Source organism: Manis pentadactyla, chromosome 12 (assembly GCF_030020395.1).
Source record: "Manis pentadactyla isolate mManPen7 chromosome 12, mManPen7.hap1, whole genome shotgun sequence".
In the NCBI taxonomy this organism is placed as follows: Eukaryota; Metazoa; Chordata; class Mammalia; order Pholidota; family Manidae; genus Manis; species Manis pentadactyla.
The window spans coordinates 59,829,937-59,842,715 of record NC_080030.1 but is presented as its reverse complement, the minus strand read 5'-3'; the positions used below and the strand labels follow the sequence as shown (position 1 = coordinate 59,842,715).

The 12,779-nt window shown below is 42.7% G+C and overlaps 1 protein-coding gene across 2 annotated transcripts in view; it reads left to right on the top strand.

Moving 5' to 3' along the window:
* The first annotated feature begins 3,032 nt into the window (after nucleotides 1-3,032).
* The window catches only part of TMEM200A (transmembrane protein 200A), a 73,289-nt gene continuing 63,542 nt past the window's right edge, over nucleotides 3,033-12,779 (top strand). Inside the window, exon 1 of one of the 2 annotated variants that reach the window (XM_036903812.2) lies at nucleotides 3,033-3,299. The gene's annotated coding sequence lies outside the window, so the exon portion shown is untranslated. Of the gene's footprint in view, nucleotides 3,300-3,654; nucleotides 4,101-12,779 lie in introns of those variants that run through there. The other variant, XM_036903810.2, reaches the window with a different exon arrangement.

Genomic DNA, 12,779 nt, shown 5'->3' with positions numbered 1-12,779 from the left:
AAAATTGCCAATCCTCAGACCACACTTTGAATAGCGAGGCTCTAATGCTCATTGCATGATTCAGTACCATGGACAGTGGAACAGGTGTGTAACCATTTCAGTCAAATCTCTTATTATCTTCTGTGGATAGACTCTTGCAACGAAATAGTCAGAAACTTTTAAAGAAAGTGCCTCTTGGATTACCGGCAGCCATGATGTGATCTTTACCTTCATATAGGTACAGATCTGTCCAGAGGAAACAACTGGGGCATTAGAAGGAAGAGAGGGTGCCTCTTTTGCATTTTTATAAGGTATACTGCCAGTGCTCCTCAGGTAAAAAGAATCTAATCAGGTTTATTGTCAAATAAAGAGGTTAATACGGAATTAATAGAATATTTAGGGAATAGAATCAGCCTCAATGTTATAAAAACCTCTATATGAGAAGGGTTATTAGCACTCTCACTTGCACATTTGATGAAAATAAATTAGAATCTTTTTGCTGCTAAATCTACTAAACTATTAGTCAGTTGTACATAATGAGAAAGAAAAATAAACAGTATGGCAAAGTGTTATTTAAATCACAGTGAAATAAAAATGACCTTAAAATTTAAAAAAATGTATTTCCATTAGCTTTTTCTTTCTCCCGTATTCCCTTCATATTTTAAGGATAAAGTCAGATAGATTATTTTCTTTGGTTGACTTTGTCTTTCTTTACTTCTTACTTTGAAACAGAAGCTATGGCTGTCAGCAGAGATACCTTGGGGGCTTTAAGACTATCAGTCTATTTCACAGGTGGAGGAAAGTAATTCAGGTAAGAGTTTGGCAATTCCATTTGTTTTCCATTAAAGATCCTTTTATTTTCTGGTTGAGGACCACTTCTCAGGTCTGAAGATGAGGCAAAAAAACTGGCATTCCCTTAACTTTGTTACCTAATCTATTTAAGAGGGCTCATTCTTTTTCATTCCAGTGTATGTTTTCAAAATTAATTCATTAAAAATTTCTTGCCATCAATGGGGCTTACATTAAAATTGTACCAAGAGTGGAAATATTGACCTTCATATTTCAACATTTTTCTCAAGTTAATTACTGATTCCAGAGGAAGACTTTTTTTATATCTACTATGTTAATATAAACATATTTATATTTGTGTGTGTGTGTTTAAATATGTGCGTGTGTATGTGTTTAAATATGTGTTAATGATCTGTGTCACAGATAAGAAGAGTTTTATATGTATTGTTTCATTCAATTTACACTAAAACACATTATTTGAAATAAGTACTTTGTTCCTACTTAGGGATGGCAGATGTGAGGTGCAAAGTCTCTGTTAGTAGGTAGTTGAGATTACATTACAGGAAGGAGGACTCTTTTCACACTATGCACTCTTATAATATGGGCTTGTTCCATAGGAAATTTATAAATCTCAGAAGGATACAGCAAAAAATATTATGTGTAAAGTGTATTGCAGCTTGATGGTGAGAGTTCCCCCTGTTATTTCAACAGTAGGTATGGAGATAAATTCAAAATCCATTAGTGGCATGGTATATTCACATATTCACTGTTTTGGTTTTTTTTCCAGATGGAGAGATACTGGCCATTAGCAGAGATTTAATAATTTACCTGAGCTTGCCTCTAGCACAATACCAGAGGAATATTTATAGCTAATATCTTGGGAATTTCTTGGTCTTCTGAATTGCAGATAATCTTCTCTGAGATTAATAGTAATTATTTTTAAAAGAAATATAAGTAATCCCTTTGTTGTGGTCTCATGTAGTTTATCTTTCTGCTTCTTTTTTGGTTGAATCACCGAAAGCTAAGTTCAGAAATGATCATCAGTATCTGTGGCCGTAAGAATGTGCTTATTCCTTCTTTCATGGCCTTCCTCTTGAGGAAGGCTCAGTAATTCATTCAACATGTAAAATGATTAGATGACCATTTAAAATGTTTCACCACTTGTCTTAGGAGGCCATGTTTAATGATCTGTATGGACACTCGGAGCCTGGTACTCATTCCCTAGGAAGCTAGTGAAGGTAACCAGATGTCCACTCTTAGGAGCTTCATGAAAAAATGTGGTTTCAGGGTATTTCTTTATAAAATAAAGATGTTACAACTAGAAGGAAGATCCAGTGGAATCACAACCCTTTGGAGGGGCACCTCTTACACACTGACAAATGTGTAAGAAAACCTAAGAGAATTAAGCAGGCAACTGTGGGCTAAAGAGTACTAGATGCAGGTAAGGTAAAAATAAAACTACAGATGGTTTACAGAGGTGACTCATTTCTTCACACTGCACCCCCACACACACACCCCGTGACTCCTTTAGTTTAGTTTTTCTTTTTTTACACTCTGATTGTGAAATTTTTACTAAAAATGCCAAATCTCCAACTTCTTGGGGTCAAAACAGGAAAATTGTACTACGGGAAATCCATGTCTACAGTCTGTCTTCACTGCCATATCTGATTTCCAATACATGTATACATATTTTTTTTAACTCTGGTAAGTTTTCATGGAATTCTCTTCCCCTCTCAATCTCTCTCTCTCTAACACATACACTGCACCATAATGCCATGCTTGCCTTCAGTCCATCCTCTAAAGTACACTCAGCAGACACACAGTTACCTCCCATTCCCAGTGCTGAGGGCTAGTGTGCTCGGCACACGCCAGTGCCACAGTTGGAATATCTGAGAATCCAGAGTTTACACGAAACTTAACTTACTGAATTGACCTGCATATATATATTCTTCACTTCTGTCTCTGCCAAACTGGTGGTAATTATCATATTGTTTTATTCTATGAACAGGGCGCAATCTCTACTCATTGGATGTTTGAGGGAAAGGAACCTGTCCCCCCTCATTACCCTTGATATTTAGAGCTTAACCTCAGCCCTGCTCACTGAAGCCGTCAACGAGCCGGTTCGCTCTCGTCCCTCCTGCCCATGACCCTCGCCTCCAAGCCACTCTCCTAGGGCGCCTTCACGCAGCGGACCGACTAATGGTTTGGAGCTCTAGGGCAGTGTAGACCGAGGGGGCTTTCACAGGGTTGGCTGCGGGCCGGGTTTGGCTTCGCTCGCGCAGCGCCAGCGCAGCCCGCCAGGGGGACCTCAACCCGCCCAGGCGGCGTCAAATAAGAGCCCGAGGGGCGTGGAGCGGAGGGGCCTGCTCCAAGACCGCCCGCAATCAGCTGGTGGTCCCCTGCTGCTCGGGAGGACCTGAGGGCCCGGACCCCGGCTCAGATCCAGGGTCCCCGCAACGAGAGGCGTGCCCCACGGTGGGTGTGTCCGTTTCCCCGCTCTGGCCTTTCAGCCCGGAGAAGAGCTCTGGAAAGTGAGTATCTCGTTCTCAGATAGGTTTTGTCCGCGGTGACGCCGGCCCTAGAAGTGCAACTTCGCGGCCGGGGGACGAGTGCAGAAACTGGGGGTCCTGTGGGGCAGAAGCGGGTTTTGTCAGCATCCTCGAGGAGGAGGCGAGAGGGGAGAGCAGCAGGCGGGAGTAGTTCCCACGGGTCGTAGGCGGCGGTGGCGAGATCGGCTCGCACCCGGGTCGCGACGGGGCCGCGGTGCTCCTGGAAGCCCGCCCCGCCCCCGCTCCCAGCCCGCCTCTTCCGCGCCCAGGGCGTGAGGTTAGGCTGGGATCTGTCTGTGGCCGAGCAGAAAACTTTTCCCCTCCCAGCCTCTGGGTCCCTTTTGTCTTGGAGGCGGCGACGGCGCCTGAGCTGCGGGTGCCTGTCCTCCTCTCCGCGCGCCGCGCCGGTGGCCTCCGAGGGCAGGGGCGCTCAGGCTCGGTGCGCTCCGTGGCGGCGGCCGGCAGCCCCGCGACCCGCGGCGGGCACAGGCGGCGGCGCCCCCACCCCCCCGAGGCCGCCACCACCCCGCGACTCGGGAGTAGCGGGCCGCCCGCCCCCTCGCCTGACTCATCCGCCCGCGGTGGCCGCTCCGCGTCCTCTGCCCGAGCCCCGCCGGGATGGGGAGGGAGACCGCGGCTTCTCGCGGCTGCCGAGCTTCCCGCTGACGCCCCCGAGGCTGCCGCCGCCTTCGCTCGTCTCCTGAGGCACCCGACGTCCCAACAGCTCCTGGAGTGAGAGCCCGGAGGGGCGACTGGATCTCGAAGGCCCCGCGCTCAGGGCAGGTGAGGGGGAAGGAACGCGTGCTGCCGGGGTGGAAAGGTTGGTGGGCAGCCGCTGCAACTGAAACGGGGCACCCCTTCAGCCCTACTGTCCCCTGCTTCAGTCTCCAGAGTTAGGGTAAGCACTGTTTCCTGAAGTTTGGGAAATAAACCAAGTACGCCCTGTGTTCCGGACTGCTCGGTCTCCGCTGTGCAAGAGAAGCGGTGCGGGGCAGCCTCCGAGATCCCGGAGCGCCTGGCTGGGTTTCTTCTCCAAGCTACACCCTCCTTTGTCTCCGTTCCAGAGAGTCAGCATTCTCTGCAAAGATGTCCACAGCGTTAATTTATCGTCGTCCTTGCAGTAGCAAAGTGTGGTCAGGGTTTTCTAAAGCAGTATCTGTATGTGGCACCAGCCCCTTAGGCAAAATAGGGAGCTAAGGCAATTATTTGCCCAGTTCAGCCTACTCTTCTTGTATAGTCTGTCTTAAAGAGAAGGGGCTGAGGGAGTGCAAGATTTACTTCATTAATCATTCTTTTGCTATAAATTGTCCAAGCCAGTGTTTCACGTTGTATAGGTGCAAGCTCTCGGTTTTTATTGCCCATAAATGTAGACTGACAAGGTTAGGTGTGTGTGTGATACTTGTAATAAAAACAACTAATTGTTCAACACCAGCCATTAGTAATGCCAGAAAGCCAGATGCTTCACCTATGTGTAATTTACTAATTGGAGTCAATCCCGATACACCGTAGTCTGTTGTATATCTCAGAACTAAATATGTTGTACTAGTGTGTCTCACCTTGTTTTTTCTTCTGAAGACCTTCAAAAGTAGTTGTGGACAACGATATACATAGAAAACATTTCAAGAACGGGCAACTATTCTAATTAGTCAGTAAGAGTATTGAACTCTTTCAGTTTTGCAGTCAAACCAAGTTCTGAGGTACACTTTCTGTAGTGCTTTATGCATAAATATTACCAGCTCCTGGAAAAGCTACTTACTTTGATGGTTTGTCATGTCTTGCATTATGGAAATACTTACTACTGAATGACCTTCAGCTGTTTTTTGGCTATAGATACCAGAATATATTACCATTTTGTGAAAAGTAGGCTAGATTTGGAAACTTCTTAAACCTTACTTTCTTTTTCCTCTATTGTTTACCCATACAGAAGCATCTACTTACAGTTTCATGCTTTTCAAACAACTTAAGTGAAGGAGTTCTTCTAAATAGAAAATAATATTTCCATTATATGGAAACTATCGTTAAATGCTTTAGCAATTTAATACTATGAATTTTTTTTTTACTCTTAAAAATATATACTAAGGTTGTTAGGAATGATTTTCTCTAACCAAGTCCTACTAGAGAGCTCAAAATTATGAGATGATTTAGCTATGATTTGTAACCGTGGTTATAATTAGCTTTGTATCCTAGGCTGGGAAAGCCTTCTGTGAAAAAGAGTTGAGTGGGAAGTCTCTGTGTGCAATTTCCAGGCAGTTGGCATAGAAAAGTTCTACCTGTTGCTTCTGAGGTGGTTCCAGGTAAATGCGTGTAGTAGCCTAAAAGTACTCATGATCAAGAGAGATTCTCCAGGAAAGATCATTGTAATGGATAGCTTTACTTGTTATTGTAACTTGGAAGAATTTTTAGTGAAGCTTTTAAATGCTCTAAGAATTAGATTGCTATAATTGGACTTGTGTAGTTCCAGAATTATGACAACAGCTCAGAGAAAGATAACTATTGACATATAGGGAGAGTGAATCCAAACTGATTGCTTAAATTCTCACGATGATTCTCAGCATAAAGGAAAAGAAATTCATGTTTATCTTAGGAAAATAGATAAGAACAAAGATAAAATCTGATGTCAGCTTTTACATTTCTTAAGCACAATTGGTAGAAGATAAAACATAAGTCCTCATAGTAATGCACGTAAATTATTAAACAAAATGTAGAGTCTCAAAGAGGTAGTTTTAAAATAAATTTCATTTAGTATTATTTTCTCTAAATAGGAGACAATGTGGGGAGCCGTCATCAGGCAAAACATATTTGGAAAAAGAACTTGTGTAGAGATTAAAAAAACAATCTGCAGAGAGATGGACTCTCCATTTAGTTAAGGAACATATGATTTGCAGTTTTATCAACTGTATCCATTTCAGAACCTAGGATGAGTTTTGCCTTTTAAGGTCTGATATGTGCCCAAGTACTCAGAGAACACGGACGAACACTCGTTAGGTGCGGTGTTAGCCAGTGCATGGTGCAGTAACCTTTCCCATGGGACCTCCCATAGGCTAACCAATGATCAGAATTCAAGACATTTCAGGAGATCTCGATCTCATAATTGGAGCAGACTGGAAAATGTGTCACAGAGCTGTGAGCACCTGGGATGGTCCTTGGGCATCAGGGCCCTAGATGGGGAGTAGAAAAACCCAACTTGTCCCCCTGAGCTGCTGACTATGTGGCCCTGGATGGACCCTTGGCCCTTCTGGATCTCTGTGCCCTAATCAGCAGGTCGAGGGCTTTGGACTGTGATCTTCCCATCCTCTTTCTAAAACGCTGCATGATGAACCCTGGTAAAATTAAGGAAAGAATTAATCAGAGTGTAGTGTGCAGGGATTTAGTTAGTAGAGTCTCAGTTCAGGGAAGACAGGCTGAAGGCCCTGCTGGAAGTAGAGAAAGGTAGCAATGTTGCTAATAGGAGGTTGAAGGAGATCGGATCTGGGGCGTCTGACCCATCATTGATTATCTGAGTTCACAAAACATAAGAAAATAATAAATACCACCTTTCACTTAATACTTGATGGTTTTTGATGAATTTTTACAAGTAATTGCAATTGATTTTTCATAACAACCGAGGAGGTAATTAGAGCAGAAAGATGATGAAACCAGTACTAATAGTGCAAAGCACAATTGTGCTCCACTGCCCTGCTGTGGGGTTTGTAGCAATATGAGAAGCTAGAACATGCTTTGGAAACCCTGTGTTAGCGTGAGAGAGAGAGAGAAGGTTGTTGTCAGATTTTAGTGGAAGTTCTAATTTTGGAATAAAAATTCAGATTACATTCTGGAAGATAAGAGTCTCCAATTATGAGATCGAGATCTCCTGAAATGTCTTGAATTCTGATCATTGGTGTTTAGTCTAATGACTCCTGTTCTGTGCTTTCTTCCCACCTCACCTCCCTCCCCTTGCCAGCAGGGATTCTGGGGTTTGCCTATTAGAGAGTCATTGGTAAGACTCTTCTAAGAGCTGTGAGTGCAGCTGAGAAAGGGAAATTCTTATATAAAAGAGGGGATTCTTGGACCATTGTGCTGTTAATCAACAGGATAAGTTTGAGTAGCAAGTTGTGTGTGTGTGTTTTTTTTTTTTTAAAGCATTGTTGCCAGAGGTGAAATTAGAGAGGAGTGGTAGGGATGTGAGCAAGGTGTGAAGATGTGGGTCTGTACCTCTCCTCCTATAGAGGCGTTATTCTCTGCACAAAGCATTAAGTTCACTGAAAGAGGACAACTACCCCCACTTCCCACTGTGTTCCTGGGGAAGGCAGTTTGTCAGGATTTGCTTGGTTATAGATGTGAAGAATCTATATTTAACTAGGTTAAGCAGAAATGGGCTTACTATAAGGCTCATGTGGCTGGACAGTCCAAAGGTGGACCTTGCTTCAGTCATGGCTGGAAACCAGAGACTCACATGACTATGTTGGTGTTCTTTCTGTCTTTCTCTGTCTCTCAACTCCTCTCCTCTCTGGGTCAGCTTCTTTCTGAGGCCCCTTTCCAGGTGCTGAGAAAGAGGACTGTCAGTAGATCCAAGCCTGCATTTTTGGGCTTTTGAGCCATAAGAAAGAGAGGTCTTGTCTCTTCCAGGTCCCATTTGTAGAAATCTCCTGAAAGGGCTGTGATTAGTCCTGCTGCAGTGGTTGTTGAATCAGTCTCTACATCTATCATAGAGAGTGCTACTTGTGAGTCTTGGATTGGATCATATGCCCAACACTGTGTATATGTGGTGCTGGTGGTGGGGTGGGTAGGAGGAGGCTGGTAGGGGCACCATGGTGAACAGTTTTGTCAAGACCACATAGAGATGTGATTCTCCCAAGCTAATGATGCTGCCAATCAAAAGCAACATGTCTGTTATTGAAGAGGATTCTCCCTTTTCTGGGAACAGCAAAATGATGTGACGTTTGTACATGGAGCCAACTCAGGTACCCAAGGCCATGCATATTCCAGAGGTAGAACCCTCTTCCCAGCCAGGGCAAATCCCAGTGATGAAATAATGCCCTCCGTATCTAGACTTTGCTGAAAGGATTATGGTTCCCAGAATAATATTGAATGAGGAGCCCACCATTTCTCCGTATCTGTGTACTTTTAGCAAATACTCCTGTGCTTTATCTCCAGCCTATGGATTTCATTTCCAGAAATCCTGGTTATCAGAGATCAGGAGAGTCAAGACACCTATTTTGGGCATTATCGATGCAGTGAAGGTTGACACAGGAAAGTGGATTAATGAACACAGGACAATTGTTTATGCAAATTCATTGGGTTTGTGGGAGATAGGCAGAGGGTAGGCAGTAGGAATAGATTACAGTCATCATTTAGGTGGCCTAAAGTTACAGGTCCCAAATTAGAATGTCGACATGTATAAGCAACATTGTGAACCTCTGGTGAGGTTGTATGTGAGGATGAAGGAGCATCTCTGTTGACAGAAGTATCTGTGGGATGAACTGGATCAAGGAGGACCAGGGCCACGAAGACAGGCCAAGCCAGGAGGTGAAGTGGCTGTGTATTGTGGGTAGATTCACGGTAGATGGACTGTGTAGAAAGGAGGCCTGTTGTTACCATGAGTCCTAGGGCAAAACTTTTATATATATAGCACTGATATTTATTGAGGACCTACCTAGTATACCAGGTCCTGTGTTACATGCTTTAAATTCATTATATTACTTAGATCTCATAAAAGCTCTCTAAGATGAGTAAACTGAAAGTTAGGGAGGTAAATAACTTGCTTATGAAGTGGTAGCTCTGGGATTCAAACCCTGGCAGTCCAAGACAAAAGCCTGGGCTTTAATAAACTGTGCAGTACTACCTCTCAAACTCAAGGTCAGAATCCAGGATATCAGGCCAGATTGAAGGACGGGCCCAAGGTCAGGCCCTCTAATAGGTAACCAGAGTGACGGAAGTTCCAGAGGGGATTGAATAGAGGTGATCAGGGTGAAGGTGCAAATATCCCTGGACACGGATGCCAAAGTAAAATATCATGTGTGGATTCTTGGCTTGGGATTTAGAGTATAGCAAGGAAATTAGATGGGAGGGATATCAGGAAGTTGAACAGGTGGGCAGATCAATAGAACAACTTGATTGTTCTTCTGAGAACAGGAACTCTACCATCTGCCCTGTTTTAAATACTCTTCCTGGTGTAAGTCAATAAGAATATGGAATGGGTGGCTCCTCAGAGGGAGACAGGATTCTGTTAGTGTCAGACACTGTTAGGGAGAAAAAGAGCTAATATTTGTAGAGCATCTGCCATGTGCCATAGATAGATAATCTCACCAAATCTTCATTAAAGCCCTTGTGAGGGTAAATATTGTGGCTTCTTTTTTCTTCTTTTCAAGGCAAGTCAAGAAATGGAGGCTTCAAGAGGCTAAATTACTTACTTACTTGAGTTTCTGGAGCCAGACTGTAAGATGAAGGAGCTGTCATGGAAACCCAGATCTGTCTGAATCTAGACCTCATCCTGCATCATCAGGGAGGCAGGTGGTCTGGGCAGAGCAAGGCCAATTTCAAGTCTGGGTGGCAGAAATGGGGAAGTCAGCAGGGGTGTGTGGTTGTAAAGGGAGACCAGGAGTCAAGTTTTAGACATCAGAATGTGAGACGAGAGTAGGTCAGAAAAGGATTTGCTCAGCAGGATCATATCTGGTGTTGGAAGAAGATGGGGTTAGATTAATCATCTAGTAGGGTATTTTTCCCCTCAGTGCAGGATCTCTATCATTATTCAGGACAGATAGGTCAGCAAGTCCGATGTTTGGGAGGCCTAATTTTAGTCACTGATTTTAGTTGAAGAGAAGGGACTTTTGCCAGCTGCCATGGCCTGAATTTACCTTTATATATCCAGGTGCTTGCCCTGAAATATGATAAACAGATTCAGAGAGAGAGAGAGAGAGAGAGAGACGGAAAGTATTAGCATGCATACTGAATTAGTAGGTACATGAAACACACTCCAGCTATAACTGTCTATACTTCAAGATACTCTAAATGGAATTATTTACTAATGGAATATCATTGACATCCTGTCATTCTCTAGCAACTGCAAGGTCAAATTTTTATCTGCTTAGACATAGGACTGAATGCAAATTTTGTTGTGTGCAACGGACTGTGTGTGTATGTGTATGTAACAGGAAAAGGAATGAGAACATATATGAGAATGTATATTCGAGGCATATCTGTGAGAATTCACAGCCTTTTTAGGAAGGCAAAACTGCCATGCATAATATTTTTAGAGCAACATAGTAGAATAATATGATTTGAAAGTTGGAAGGATCTTTCAGAGAGTAATCAAGATGACAGCACTAGCTAGAATTATGAAGTACAAACTTAATAGTAGCAGTTGAACATAAATATTCTATGGGAGACTAACAGGAACGGAACTATCTGAAACCTGGAAAGCCAGTCTAGGGAGGCTTCCAGGAAGAGGTAAATTGTGGTGACTATGTATAGTCAGAGAGATAAGAGGAGAACATTCCAGGTAGGACTGAGAATTTATTGGTGCCCTTCAGCTGGAGACCACCGGGCAATTACTTGTGGTTGAACAGGTAGGGTTTGCTATTTGCTACACCTGGGAAGAATATATGTCACAGAGAAATGTGGGGTTTCTCAGTAAGAGGGTGTTAGAAGTTAGTTATTATAGGATTTGGGCTTGTTTTATGTGATTGAGAGAGTGTTTAAAGAAGCAGGGCTTTGGTCTGGATTGAAGTAGGGATAATCCTGTGATTTTGTATCTTAACAAACTTTACCGCAAAAGAGGCAAGACTAGAGAGGCTAACACTGTAATCGGCAGGCAGCAGCAGTCACTCAGCCAAATTAGGGGAGTATTGGCCATTTTGAGGGTTGGACAATGCTCATGGTTTTGTTTGTGTTCCGACATGATGACAGAGTGGTCTTATTTCTGTTCTGAGCTGCCATGGTCACAGAATGGCTTTGTCTTGTATTGATGTTCTGTGAAACTGTTTGCATCCAACAGGAGAACCCCAGGACCTTAGCTGTGAGTGGCAGGACTGCTCCTGGATGTCAGGGGTAGCTCTGCTCTTTCATGAACAGGAAATTACATTCCAAAGGTATCTGATTCCATGCACCAACCAAGATTTCCTTTACAATAGCATCCTGTTAGTGAATGTTTCTCTTTGGGATTATTGAGGTAATTTCTCCTCATATTATAATAGTTTATTTAACGACATGTATTCAGTGCCCACTGTTCACCAGGTACTCAGATTCTGGGGATGTCAGGATAACAAGGATCTCAAGAATTTCATAATCTCATGGGAGAGCCAGATATAAACCAATGGTTATAGTACATTGAAATAAAGCTGGAAAGAATATTAGAGGCTCCTAGGATCTAAGTAATGCCAAAAAGAAACAGGCTCTTTCACAAATAGCTAATCACAGAGGTGCTGATAGGTTGGCAGCTGTAAAGGAGTATTTACCTTTTGAGAATCAGCATCTCTGGGCTGAAATGTAGGATGAATCCAGAGAATCTTTTGAGAATCAGCATCTCTGGGCTGAAATGTAGGATGAATCCAGAGAATCTCAATACTCTGTGTGATTTTGGCATAGGAGGGGCACAAATTTGGCTCCCTTAGCAAACCACCTATCAGATCAGCAAACTGAACATACATGTGCAAGTATTTGCAATATAAGAGTTACTTTATTTTTGAAGCGGCATTATCATTTCTAATCGTAAAAGTGGTACATGCCTCCAATAAAAATGTAGGAAAATACATTAAGTATAAGAGATCAGGGAGAAAATTTGCCTAAATCACATGACCTAAAGGCCCCCATAACATTTTGGCATTTTCCCCTTCCTTATTTTAAATGAATTTTTTCCATTGTTAATAACGTTTTTACAACCTGCTTTGTTTGCTTAACCTTATGTCCTAAATATTTTCTAACTTCTAGGCAAGCTTTATTTATGTCTGTATCATATTTGATTGTATGGATACACCATAATTTATTAACTGTCCCCCTAAATTGTACTTTTAGGCTGTTTCCAAGTAGCTGGTATTATAAATAGCATTTTGATGAGATCTTTGTTCGCATTTCAGATTACTTTTTTAAGCAAGATTCTTGGAGGAGTGATTCCTGGGTCAAAGGGGGTATGAATGTCTTAAAACTTGAGATACTTAATGAAAACCCAGTTTTCAGAATGGTTGAACTTGTGATTGACAGTGTATGGAAATACCTCCTCACCATGCCTGCCATGCCTGCCCTAGAGTTTTATTTATTTATTTTTTTAATGAGAAAAGTTGCCGTTTCAAAATGAGTAACAGCTTCTGCTAACTGCTGATTTCTTTCCTTTGTTACCCAAAACTCTCTTTTAGAATGTAGATTTTTAAAATATTGTGGTGAACCACTGAATTTTTAGAATTTTATTTACAAGTGTTCCTTCAGACAGAGGAAAATTAGCTCCTGAATGATTTTTTTTTAAGTCAGTAATATATACCTCCTGTGAGGGTG